A 14,168-nucleotide genomic window follows, 5' to 3' on the forward strand; every position below is an offset into this window, starting at 1 on the left:
GGAGCAGAAGTAATCTTCACCGCCGCTTCTTCCACCACCACTCCCAGAACCATCAACCACAGCTCCATCACCCCCAATACTACCTCCACCAATTCCACCGCCACCCCCTGCACCAGCGACACCACCTCCATCACGACCTCCACCAGCACACCTACGGCAAACACTGCCACCACCAGTACCTCCATCTCCACCACCCTCTCCCCCACCACCGTCACCATCACCACCGTCACCACCACCCTCTGCACCACCGAACACACCTCCATCATGACCTCCACCAGCACATCTACCACAAACATCCCCACCACTACCAACACCAGTAACTCCACCTCCTCCACCACCAACGCCTCCTCCAACACCGTCACCACAATCACCACCACCACCACCGCCGCCTCCACCACCACCTCCACTGAACACCACCTCCCCCCCAGCGGGGCTCTCCAGCTGGATGTGCGGCCCCACCACTGAGCTGGGGGCGGAGCCAGCGTGGTAGTGGCCCAGCAGCCTGGGTCCAGGGTGGCTAGAGGTGAGGAGCACCATCCGGAGCTCCGGCCTCCGCCTGCCCACGTCCCTGAGCAGGCCCAAGAGAGAAAGGGAAAAAAAAGAGAGAAAGGGAGAGAGAGACAGAGAGAGGCAGAGAGAGAGAGAGAGGCAGAGAGAGAGAGAGAGAGAGAGAGAGAGAGAGAGAGAGAGAGAGAGAGAGAGAGAGAGAGAGAGAGAGAGAGAGAGAGAGAGAGAGAGAGACCCTCTTCCAGACCTGAGCACGGTGTCCCCAGAGCAGCATGTCTCCTGGGTACGCTGTAGCCCACCTCATGGCCACGTCCATCTCGTCGGCCACTCTAAGGGCCAAGTCCACCGCCTGCTGGCCGCTAGTCTCAGTACACACCACCATACCGCGATCGTATCGCTCGAGTAATCCCTGACTGCAGCTCGCAGATGTGGGCGGGCTTAAACGTTTAAGCCAGCCCACATTTAAGGAAAATTCCGCGCAGTATCATGGACTCAGACGGAAATACGTTCTCCCGCTTTCTGCAGAAAGCGGGAGAACGTATTTCCGTCTGAGTCCATGATACTGAGCGCTTTTCTGCCTCGAGGTAAGTTGCCGCTCTCTGTTCGTGTACATTATAAACTAATGTATGGATAGACCAACAAGTTGATCATTAAAATATTCATGGAAGTAACATGCATAGGCCTCATGTTTATGTCATGAGGTCGTTTGAAAAATAGCATTTAGGCAGTGTTTTTCAGCATTTTTTAAGCCATGCCCTCGGGCCAAATATGAGGACACATAATCGGGTCCACATATGAGGACAATTAAATAAAATCCAATATTTTGCTTATCATGGTAATATTCTCCAAACCACATTGGTAAGATATGTTTCGTGAAACATTGAAACCTGATTAAAATTGTGCTTTTCCCATCCAGATTTGCCTGCACATTGCACCACGACATTGCACCACATAACACACAAATTACGAAACCAACAGTTATTTTAAGAACTCCTCTCTGTCTGTCTGTCTTTGTCTGACTGACTGACTGATGGTCTGTCTGTCGGACTGACTGATGGTCTGTCTGTCTGACTGATTGACTGTCTGTCCGACGGAGCGTCTGTGTCCTTATTTTCTCTTGTCAGGTAGGTTCACTGCAATGCTTAAAAAAAAATCATTTCATATCCGGGTCTATAAAAACAGTTACTAATGCGCTATATTTGTGTGTGTTTCTACCCTAGAGTATGTCTGAGAGAAATAAAGAAGGTAATCAATAAATCATTCACTTGAATTAGAGTATGATAAGGCATAATAACAGGATTTGAATATCAACATTTAATGCATGGCCTTACTCTTTGCATAGTGCATTCCATTTTGATATTGGAATTCTGCGTTGACAATGATCAAAATAAAAGTAATGAAATACATACAGTAGATATCAATAATTGCATTAATCACATTTCCAAATGGCTTCATTATACCTAGTTCGTATGCGACCCAAATACTAAATAGAAAAGGTAGGCTACATTAATATTTGATCACTTTTATTCTAGAAAGGCTTTTCATGCGCTGCATTCGATACGGAGGGAAACTCTTTATCGGCTCGAGCTTCTGGCTTGTCACAGCCATCCCGTTGTCGTTCTCATTAGCTATTAATTGAGTTCACCTGTGTCGCCCCTTACGTACGGGATGAATATTTTTGCATTGCTCCCAAACGCGAGTTTTTGTGCGCTTTTGACTGAACAATCCGGACAACGTGGCCACCAACGGGGGAGCGAGGACCCCCGCATGCAAGTCACCAATCGTTTGTTATTCCTTGAGCGGGTTGAAGTTGTTTGGTTGTGTTTGGCTGCTGTTTTCAGAATGTGTCCACCGCACACACACATCGCTATATTCTTTCCCCTAAACTTAACCTGGATTTTACCGCTCGTCTGTTTGGTTTTGGCTCATTCTAAGTTTAGTGCAGTGTTGTAGGTTGTTTTTGAGTGCATTGTTGCACGTGTTTGTATGAGGCCTAACGGGGGACGACTAAACGACTGACTTTACTAACGCTGCGGACCGCTACAACAACAACAACAACAACAACAACAACAAGTACAACCTGTCTGGACACTGGGAAGTGTGCTCTTGAAACTGGACGCAAAATGGAAGAACACTTGCAACTATTTTGAAAGTTCAACGTTTGGGCAAAATTGGAATTGTTGAAAGCAAACAAGCGCAAGTTAAATGGTAAGTATACCAATTGGCGAATGCAACTATTTTCGCCAATTGCTTTTTTGTTTCACAGCACCACTGGACTACAGAACATCCCTAGTGGAAATGACATCGGTGCAATTCTGGAGTTTACAAATTGATGTCACAGCACCTTCTGCCGATGCTTCACCTCCCTCAGGAATCCACAAAGAACTGGAAGTTCTGGGAAAACCCAGAACGGATGTCTGGCAAACCGAAATTAGGGCGAGTGTGAAGTTGTGAACTCAAACTTCCACAATGGGGTTTGTTTTCGCTCCACCCGTAACCCCACTGGACTGGTGTATGAAAAGCTGTCAGACTGACTTCACTAGACGAATGACTGTGGGCATGTTATGGTTTGGTTTCAATTGTTGGTTTTTGGCTTGGTAGGTTTGAATTTAAGAGATGGATTAGTTGATTTACACATCCACACAGTACTCTACATTCTCCCTTTTTTACAACTGTCCATACATTTGCAAATTGTTGACTGCTGCTGAAGTTGTAGGCTACTGCTGCTTCATACTTCAATGTGGTTTTATTCTGTGCTAAATGATTTCAATTCCTTGCAATGTGGTTTGATTCTATGCAATACGGTTTTAATTCTTTGCAATTCTATGCACTACGATTCTAATTCTTTGCAATTCTATGCACTATGATTTTAATTATTTTGCAATTCTATGCATTATACGATTTTATTTCTTTGCAATTCTATGCACTACGATTTTAATTCTTTGCAATTCTATGCATTATACGATTTTAATTCTTTGCAATTCTATGCATTATTTTAAGTCTTTGCAATTCTATGCATTACGATTTTAATTATTTGCAGTTATATGCTCTTTATGATTTTTATTATTTGCAATTCTATGCACTACGATTTTTCATTCTTTGCAATTCTATGCATTGTACGATTTTAATTCTTTGCAATTCTATGCACTACGATTTTTCATTCTTTTCAATTCTATGCACTACGATTTTAATTCTTTGCAATTCTATGCACTACGATTTTAAGTCATTGCAATGTGGTTTTATTCTGTGCAATATAATCTGAAATATGTACTCGGACAATTGCAGTTGGCCAATTTGGGAGTATAGTCGACCTATGGCTATAAGATGTCTATGTAAACATACTGACTGTACAGCAAATACAATTGTGTTGGGAGCGTTTCACCTGGTAGCCTGGAAGCTAATTTGCTCCAACACAACTGTGTTGGTAGCTTGGAAGGTAGTTTGCTCCAACGCAACTGTGTTGGGAGCGTTTCACCTGGTAGCCTGGAAGCTAGTTGCTCCAACGCAACTGTGTTGGGAGCGTTTCACCTGGTAGCTTGGAAGTTTGTTTGCTCCAACGCAACTGTGTTGGAAGTGTTTCACCTGGTAGCCTGGAAGCTTGTTACTCCAACGCAACTGTGTTGGGAGCGTTTCACCTGGTAGCCTTGAAGATAGTTTGCTCCAACGCAACTGTGTTGGGAGCGTTTCACCTGGTAGCCTGGAAGGTAGTTTGCTCCAAAGCAACTGTGTTGGGAGCGTTTCACCTGGTAGCCTGGAAGGTAGTTTGCCCCAACGCAACTGTGTTGTGAGTGTTTCACCTGGTAGCTTGGAAGGTAGTTTGCTCCAACGCAACTGTGTTGGGAGCGTTTCACCTGGTAGCCTGGAAGCTAGTTGCTCCGACGCAACTGTGTTGGGAGCGTTTCACCTGGTAGCTTGGAAGGTAGTTTGCTCCAACGCAACTGTGTTGGGAGCGTTTCACCTGGTAGCCTGGAAGGTAGTTTGCTCCAACGCAACTGTGTTGTGAGCGTTTCACCTGGTAGCTTGGAAGGTAGTTTGCTCCAACGCAACTGTGTTGGGAGCGTTTCACCTGGTAGCTTGGAAGGTAGTTTGCTCCAACGCAACTGTGTTGTGAGCGTTTCACCTGGTAGATGGAAGGCAGTTTGCTCCAACGCAACTGTGTTGTGAGCGTTTCACCTGGTAGACTGGAAGGCAGTTTGCTCCAACGCAAATGTGTTGTGAGCGTTTCACCTGGTAGTTTGGAAGGTAGTTTGCTCCAACGCAACGTGGTTGATTGTTGGTTTTTTGTGCGCTTTTGACTGAACAATCCGGACAACGTGGCCACCAACGGGGGAGCGAGGACCCCCGCATGCAAGTCACCAATCGTTTGTTATTCCTTGAGCTGGTTGAAGTTGTTTGGTTGTGTTTGGCTGCTGTTTTCAGAATGTGTCCACCGCACACACACATCGCTATATTCTTTCCCCTAAACTTAACCTGGATTTTACCGCTCGTCTGTTTGTTTTTGGCTTATTTTAAGTTTAGTGCAGTGTTGTAGGTTGTTTTTTAGTGTATTGTTGCACGTGTTTGTTTGAGGCCTAACGGGGGACGACTAAACGACTGACTTTACTAACGCTGCGGACCGCTACAACAACAACAACAACCTGTCTGGACACTGGGAAGGATGTGCTCTTGAAATTGGACGCAAAATGGAAGAACACCTGCAACTATTGTGAAAGTTCAACGTTTGGGCAAAATTGGAATTGGTGAAAGCAAACAAGCGCAAGTTAAATGGTAAGTATACCAATTGGCGAATGCAACTATTTTCGCCAATTGCTTTTTTGTTTCACAGCACCACTGGACTACAGAACATCCCTAGTGGAAATGACATCGGTGCAATTCTGGATTTTACAATTTGATGTCACAGCACCTTCTGCCGATGCTTCACCTCCCTCAGGAATCCACAAAGAACTGGAAGTTTTGGGAAAAACCCAGAACGGATGTCTGGCAAACCGAAATTAGGGCGAGTGTGAAGTTGTGACCTCAAACTTCCACAATGGGGTTTGTTTTCGCCCCAACCGTAACCCCACTGGACTGGTGTATGAAAAGCTGTCAGACTGACTTCACTAGACGAATGACTGCGGGCATGTTATGGTTTGGTTTCAATTGTTGGTTTTTGGTTTGGTAGGTTTGAATTTAGGAGATGGATTATTTGATTTACACATCCACACAGTACTCTACATTCTCCCTTTTTTACAACTTTCCATACATTTGCAAATTGTTGACATCTGCTGAAGTTGTAGTCTACTGCTGCTTCATACTTCAATGTGGTTTTATTCTGTGCTAAATGATTTTAATTCCTTGCAATGTGGTTTGATTCTATGCAATACGGTTTTAATTCTTTGCAATTCTATGCACTACGATTTTAATTATTTTGCAATTCTATGCATTATACAATTTTAATTCTTTGCAATTCTATGCATTATACGATTTTAATTCTTTGCAATTCTATGCACTACGATTTTTCATTCTTTTCAATTCTATGCACTACGATTTTAATTCTTTGCAATTCTATGCACTAAGATTTTAATTCTTTGCAATTCTATGCATTATACGATTTTATTTCTTTGCAATTCTATGCACTAAGATTTCAATTCTTTGCAATTCTATGCACTACGATTTTAAGTCATTGCAATGTGGTTTTATTCTGTGCAATATAATCTGAAATATGTACTCGGACAATTGCAGTTGACCAATTGGGGAGTATAGTCGACCTATGGCTATAAGATGTGTATGTAAACATACTGACTGTACAGCAAATGCAATTGTGTTGGGAGCGTTTCACCTGGTAGCCTGGAAGCTAGTTGCTCCAACGCAACTGTGTTGGGAGAGTTTCACCTGGTAGCCTTGAAGGTAGTTTGCTCCAACGCAACTGTGTTGGGAGCGTTTCACCTGGTAGCCTGGAAGGTAGTTTGCTCCAACGCAACTGTGTTGGTAGCTTGGAAGGTAGTTTGCTCCAACGCAACTGTGTTGGGAGCTTTTCACCTGGTAGCCTGGAAGCTAGTTGCTCCAACGCAACTGTGTTGGGAGAGTTTCACCTGGTAGCCTTGAAGGTAGTTTGCTCCAACGCAACTGTGTTGGGAGCGTTTCACCTGGTAGCCTGGAAGGTAGTTTGCTCCAACGCAACTGTGTTGGGAGCGTTTCACCTGGTAGCTTGGAAGGTAGTTTGCTCCAACGCAACTGTGTTGGGAGCGTTTCACCTGGTAGCCTGGAAGCTAGTTGCTCCAACGCAACTGTGTTGGGAGCGTTTCACCTGGTAGCCTGGAAGGTAGTTTGCTCCAACGCAACTGTGTTGGGAGCGTTTCACCTGGTAGCCTGGAAGGTAGTTTGCTCCAACGCAACTGTGTTGGGAGCCTTTCACCTGGTAGCTTGGAAGGTAGTTTGCTCCAACGCAACTGTGTTGGGAGCGTTTCACCCGGTAGGGTGGAAGCTAGTTGCTCCAACGCAACTGTGTTGGGAGCGTTTCACCTGGTAGCTTGGAAGGTAGTTTGCTCCAACGCAACTGTGTTGGGAGCGTTTCACCTGGTAGCTTGGAATTTAGTTTGCTCCAACGCAACTGTGTTGGGAGCGTTTCACCTGGTAGCCTGGAAGGTAGTTGGCTCCAATGCAACTGTGTTGGGAGCGTTTCAACTGGTAGCCTGGAAGGTAGTTTGCTCCAACGCAACTGTGTTGTGAGCGTTTCACCTGGTAGCTTGGAAGGTAGTTTGCTCCAACGCAACTGTGTTGGGAGCGTTTCACCTGGTAGCTTGGAAGGTAGTTTGCTCCAACGCAACTGTGTTGTGAGCGTTTCACCTGGTAGATGGAAGGCAGTTTGCTCCAACGCAACTGTGTTGTGAGCGTTTCACCTGGTAGACTGGAAGGCAGTTTGCTCCAACGCAAATGTGTTGTGAGCGTTTCACCTGGTAGTTTGGAAGGTAGTTTGCTCCAACGCAACGTGGTTGATTGTTGGTTTTTTGTGCGCTTTTGACTGAACAATCCGGACAACGTGGCCACCAACGGGGGAGCGAGGACCCCCGCATGCAAGTCACCAATCGTTTGTTATTCCTTGAGCTGGTTGAAGTTGTTTGGTTGTGTTTGGCTGCTGTTTTCAGAATGTGTCCACCCCACACACACATCGCTATATTCTTTCCCCTAAACTTAACCTGGATTTTACCGCTCGTCTGTTTGTTTTTGGCTTATTCTAAGTTTAGTGCAGTGTTGTAGGTTGTTTTTTAGTGTATTGTTGCACGTGTTTGTTTGAGGCCTAACGGGGGACGACTAAACGACTGACTTTACTAACGCTGCGGACCGCTACAACAACAACAACAACAACAACAACAAGTACAACCTGTCTGGACACTGGGAAGTGTGCTCTTGAAACTGGACGCAAAATGGAAGAACACTTGCAACTATTTTGAAAGTTCAACGTTTGGGCAAAATTGGAATTGTTGAAAGCAAACAAGCGCAAGTTAAATGGTAAGTATACCAATTGGCGAATGCAACTATTTTCGCCAATTGCTTTTTTGTTTCACAGCACCACTGGACTACAGAACATCCCTAGTGGAAATGACATCGGTGCAATTCTGGATTTTACAATTTGATGTCACAGCACCTTCTGCCGATGCTTCACCTCCCTCAGGAATCCACAAAGAACTGGAAGTTTTGGGAAAAACCCAGAACGGATGTCTGGCAAAATTGAAATTAGGGCGAGTGTGAAGTTGTGACCTCAAACTTCCACAATGGGGTTTGTTTTCGCTCCAACCGTAACCCCACTGGACTGGTGTATGAAAAGCTGTCAGACTGACTTCACTAGACGAATGACTGCGGGCATGTTATGGTTTGGTTTCAATTGTTGGTTTTTGGTTTGGTAGGTTTGAATTTAGGAGATGGATTAGTTGATTTACACATCCACACAGTACTCTACATTCTCCCTTTTTTACAACTTTCCATACATTTGCAAATTGTTGACATCTGCTGAAGTTGTAGTCTACTGCTGCTTCATACTTCAATGTGGTTTTATTCTGTGCTAAATGATTTTAATTCCTTGCAATGTGGTTTGATTCTATGCAATACGGTTTTAATTCTTTGCAATTCTATGCACTACGATTTTAATTATTTTGCAATTCTATGCATTATACGATTTTAATTCTTTGCAATTCTATGCACTACGATTTTTCATTCTTTTCAATTCTATGCACTACGATTTTAATTCTTTGCAATTCTATGCACTAAGATTTTAATTCTTTGCAATTCTATGCATTATACGATTTTATTTCTTTGCAATTCTATGCACTAAGATTTCAATTCTTTGCAATTCTATGCACTACGATTTTAAGTCATTGCAATGTGGTTTTATTCTGTGCAATATAATCTGAAATATGTACTCGGACAATTGCAGTTGACCAATTGGGGAGTATAGTCGACCTATGGCTATAAGATGTGTATGTAAACATACTGACTGTACAGCAAATGCAATTGTGTTGGGAGCGTTTCACCTGGTAGCCTGGAAGCTAGTTTGCTCCAACGCAACTGTGTTGGTAGCTTGGAAGGTAGTTTGCTCCAACGCAACTGTGTTGGGAGCTTTTCACCTGGTAGCCTGGAAGCTAGTTGCTCCAACGCAACTGTGTTGGGAGAGTTTCACCTGGTAGCCTTGAAGGTAGTTTGCTCCAACGCAACTGTGTTGGGAGCGTTTCACCTGGTAGCCTTGAAGGTAGTTTGCTCCAACGCAACTGTGTTGGGAGCGTTTCACCTGGTAGCCTGGAAGGTAGTTTGCTCCAACGCAACTGTGTTGGGAGCGTTTCACCTGGTAGCTTGGAAGGTAGTTTGCTCCAACGCAACTGTGTTGGGAGCGTTTCACCTGGTAGCCTGGAAGCTAGTTGCTCCAACGCAACTGTGTTGGGAGCGTTTCACCTGGTAGCCTGGAAGGTAGTTTGCTCCAACGCAACTGTGTTGGGAGCGTTTCACCTGGTAGCCTGGAAGGTAGTTTGCTCCAACGCAACTGTGTTGGGAGCCTTTCACCTGGTAGCTTGGAAGGTAGTTTGCTCCAACGCAACTGTGTTGGGAGCGTTTCACCCGGTAGGGTGGAAGCTAGTTGCTCCAACGCAACTGTGTTGGGAGCGTTTCACCCGGTAGCTTGGAAGGTAGTTTGCTCCAACGCAACTGTGTTGGGAGCGTTTCACCTGGTAGCTTGGAATTTAGTTTGCTCCAACGCAACTGTGTTGGGAGCGTTTCACCTGGTAGCCTGGAAGGTAGTTTGCTCCAACGCAACTGTGTTGGGAGCGTTTCACCCGGTAGGGTGGAAGCTAGTTGCTCCAACGCAACTGTGTTGGGAGCGTTTCACCTGGTAGCTTGGAAGGTAGTTTGCTCCAACGCAACTGTGTTGTGAGCGTTTCACCTGGTAGACTGGAAGGCAGTTTGCTCCAACGCAAATGTGTTGTGAGCGTTTCACCTGGTAGTTTGGAAGGTAGTTTGCTCCAACGCAACGCGGTTGATTGTTGGTTTTTTGTGCGCTTTTGACTGAACAATCCGGACAACGTGGCCACCAACGGGGGAGCGAGGACCCCCGCATGCAAGTCACCAATCGTTTGTTATTCCTTGAGCTGGTTGAAGTTGTTTGGTTATGTTTGGCTGCTGTTTTCAGAATGTGTCCACCGCACACACACATCGCTATATTCTTTCCCCTAAACTTAACCTGGATTTTACCGCTCGTCTGTTTGTTTTTGGCTTATTCTAAGTTTAGTGCAGTGTTGTAGGTTGTTTTTTAGTGTATTGTTGCACGTGTTTGTTTGAGGCCTAACGGGGGACGACTAAACGACTGACTTTACTAACGCTGCGGACCGCTACAACAACAACAACAACCTGTCTGGACACTGGGAAGGATGTGCTCTTGAAATTGGACGCAAAATGGAAGAACACCTGCAACTATTGTGAAAGTTCAACGTTTGGGCAAAATTGGAATTGGTGAAAGCAAACAAGCGCAAGTTAAATGGTAAGTATACCAATTGGCGAATGCAACTATTTTCGCCAATTGCTTTTTTGTTTCACAGCACCACTGGACTACAGAACATCCCTAGTGGAAATGACATCGGTGCAATTCTGGATTTTACAATTTGATGTCACAGCACCTTCTGCCGATGCTTCACCTCCCTCAGGAATCCACAAAGAACTGGAAGTTTTGGGAAAAACCCAGAACGGATGTCTGGCAAACCGAAATTAGGGCGAGTGTGAAGTTGTGACCTCAAACTTCCACAATGGGGTTTGTTTTCGCTCCAACCGTAACCCCACTGGACTGGTGTATGAAAAGCTGTCAGACTGACTTCACTAGACGAATGACTGCGGGCACCTTATGGTTTGGTTTCAATTGTTGGTTTTTGGTTTGGTAGGTTTGAATTTAGGAGATGGATTAGTTGATTTACACATCCACACAGTACTCTACATTCTCCCTTTTTTACAACTTTCCATACATTTGCAAATTGTTGACATCTGCTGAAGTTGTAGTCTACTGCTGCTTCATACTTCAATGTGGTTTTATTCTGTGCTAAATGATTTTAATTCCTTGCAATGTGGTTTGATTCTATGCAATACGGTTTTAATTCTTTGCAATTCTATGCACTACGATTTTAATTATTTTGCAATTCTATGCATTATACGATTTTAATTCTTTGCAATTCTATGCACTACGATTTTTCATTCTTTTCAATTCTATGCACTACGATTTTAATTCTTTGCAATTCTATGCACTAAGATTTTAATTCTTTGCAATTCTATGCATTATACGATTTTATTTCTTTGCAATTCTATGCACTAAGATTTCAATTCTTTGCAATTCTATGCACTACGATTTTAAGTCATTGCAATGTGGTTTTATTCTGTGCAATATAATCTGAAATATGTACTCGGACAATTGCAGTTGACCAATTGGGGAGTATAGTCGACCTATGGCTATAAGATGTGTATGTAAACATACTGACTGTACAGCAAATGCAATTGTGTTGGGAGCGTTTCACCTTTTAGCCTGGAAGTTAGTTTGCTCCAACGCAACTGTGTTGGTAGCTTGGAAGGTAGTTTGCTCCAACGCAACTGTGTTGGGAGCTTTTCACCTGGTAGCCTGGAAGCTAGTTGCTCCAACGCAACTGTGTTGGGAGCGTTTCACCTGGTAGCCTTGAAGGTAGTTTGCTCCAACGCAACTGTGTTGAGAGCGTTTCACCTGGTAGCCTGGAAGGTAGTTTGCTCCAACGCAACTGTGTTGGGAGCGTTTCACCTGGTAGCTTGGAAGGTAGTTTGCTCCAACGCAACTGTGTTGGGAGCGTTTCACCTGGTAGCCTGGAAGCTAGTTGCTCCAACGCAACTGTGTTGGGAGCGTTTCACCTGGTAGCCTGGAAGGTAGTTTGCTCCAACGCAACTGTGTTGGGAGCGTTTCACCTGGTAGCCTGGAAGGTAGTTTGCTCCAACGCAACTGTGTTGGGAGCGTTTCACCTGGTAGCTTGGAAGGTAGTTTGCTCCAACGCAACTGTGTTGGGAGCGTTTCACCCGGTAGGGTGGAAGCTAGTTGCTCCAACGCAACTGTGTTGGGAGCGTTTCACCTGGTAGCTTGGAAGGTAGTTTGCTCCAACGCAACTGTGTTGGGAGCGTTTCACCTGGTAGCTTGGAATTTAGTTTGCTCCAACGCAACTGTGTTGGGAGCGTTTCACCTGGTAGCCTGGAAGGTAGTTGGCTCCAATGCAACTGTGTTGGGAGCGTTTCACCTGGTAGCTTGGAAGGTAGTTTGCTCCAATGCAACTGTGTTGTGAGCGTTTCACCTGGTAGACTGGAAGGCAGTTTGCTCCAACGCAAATGTGTTGTGAGCGTTTCACCTGGTAGTTTGGAAGGTAGTTTGCTCCAACGCAACGCGGTTGATTGTTGGTTTTTTGTGCGCTTTTGACTGAACAATCCGGACAACGTGGCCACCAACGGGGGAGCGAGGACCCCCGCATGCAAGTCACCAATCGTTTGTTATTCCTTGAGCTGGTTGAAGTTGCTTGGTTATGTTTGGCTGCTGTTTTCAGAATGTGTCCACCGCACACACACATCGCTATATTCTTTCCCCTAAACTTAACCTGGATTTTACCGCTCGTCGGTTTGTTTTTGGCTTATTCTAAGTTTAGTGCAGTGTTGTAGGTTGTTTATTAGTGTATTGTTGCACGTGTTTGTTTGAGGCCTAACGGGGGACGACTAAACGACTGACTTTACTAACGCTGCGGACTGCTACAACAACAACAACAACCTGTCTGGACACTGGGAAGGATGTGCTCTTGAAACTGGACGCAAAATGGAAGAACACCAGCAACTATTGTGAAAGTTCAACGTTTGGGCAAAATTGGAATTGGTGAAAGCAAACAAGCGCAAGTTAAATGGTAAGTATACCAATTGGCGAATGCAACTATTTTCGCCAATTGCTTTTTTGTTTCACAGCACCACTAGACTACAGAACATCCCTAGTGGAAATGACATCGGTGCAATTCTGGATTTTACAATTTGATGTCACAGCACCTTCTGCCGATGCTTCACCTCCCTCAGGAATCCACAAAGAACTGGAAGTTTTGGGAAAAACCCAGAACGGATGTCTGGCAAACCGAAATTAGGGCGAGTGTGAAGTTGTGACCTCAAACTTCCACAATGGGGTTTGTTTTCGCTCCAACCGTAACCCCACTGGACTGGTGTATGAAAAGCTGTCAGACTGACTTCACTAGACGAATGACTGCGGGCATGTTATGGTTTGGTATCAATTGTTGGTTTTTGGTTTGGTAGGTTTGAATTTAGGAGATGGATTAGTTGATTTACACATCCACACAGTACTCTACATTCTCCCTTTTTTACAACTTTCCATACATTTGCAAATTGTTGACTGCTGCTGAAGTTGTAGTCTACTGCTGCTTCATACTTCAATGTGGTTTTATTCTGTGCTAAATGATTTTAATTCCTTGCAATGTGGTTTGATTCTATGCACTACGGTTTTAATTCTTTGCAATTCTATGCACTACGATTCTAATTCTTTGCAATTCTATGCACTACGATTTTCATTATTTTGCAATTCTATGCATTATACGATTTTAATTCTTTGCAATTCTATGCACTACGATTTTAATTCTTTGCAATTCTATGCACTACGATTTTAATTATTTGCCATTCTATGCTCTATATGATTTTTATTACTTGCAATTCTATGCACTAAGATTTTAATTCTTTGCAATTCTATGCATTATACGATTTTAATTCTTTGCAATTCTATGCATTATTTTAAGTCTTTGCAATTCTATGCATTACGATTTTAATTATTTGCAATTCTATGCACTACGATTTTTCATTCTTTTCAATTCTATGCACTACGATTTTAATTCTTTGCAATTCTATGCATTATACGATTTTAATTCTTTGCAATTCTATGCATTACGATTTTAATTATTTGCAATTCTATGCACTACGATTTTTCATTCTTTTCAATTCTATGCACTACGATTTTAATTCTTTGCAATTCTATGCACTAAGATTTTAATTCTTTGCAATTCTATGCATTATACGATTTTATTTCTTTGCAATTCTATGCACTAAGGTTTCAATTCTTTGCAATTCTATGCACTACGATTTTAAGTCATTGCAATGTGGTTTTATTC

Source organism: Gadus morhua, chromosome 15, assembly GCF_902167405.1.
Source record: "Gadus morhua chromosome 15, gadMor3.0, whole genome shotgun sequence".
In the NCBI taxonomy this organism is placed as follows: Eukaryota; Metazoa; Chordata; class Actinopteri; order Gadiformes; family Gadidae; genus Gadus; species Gadus morhua.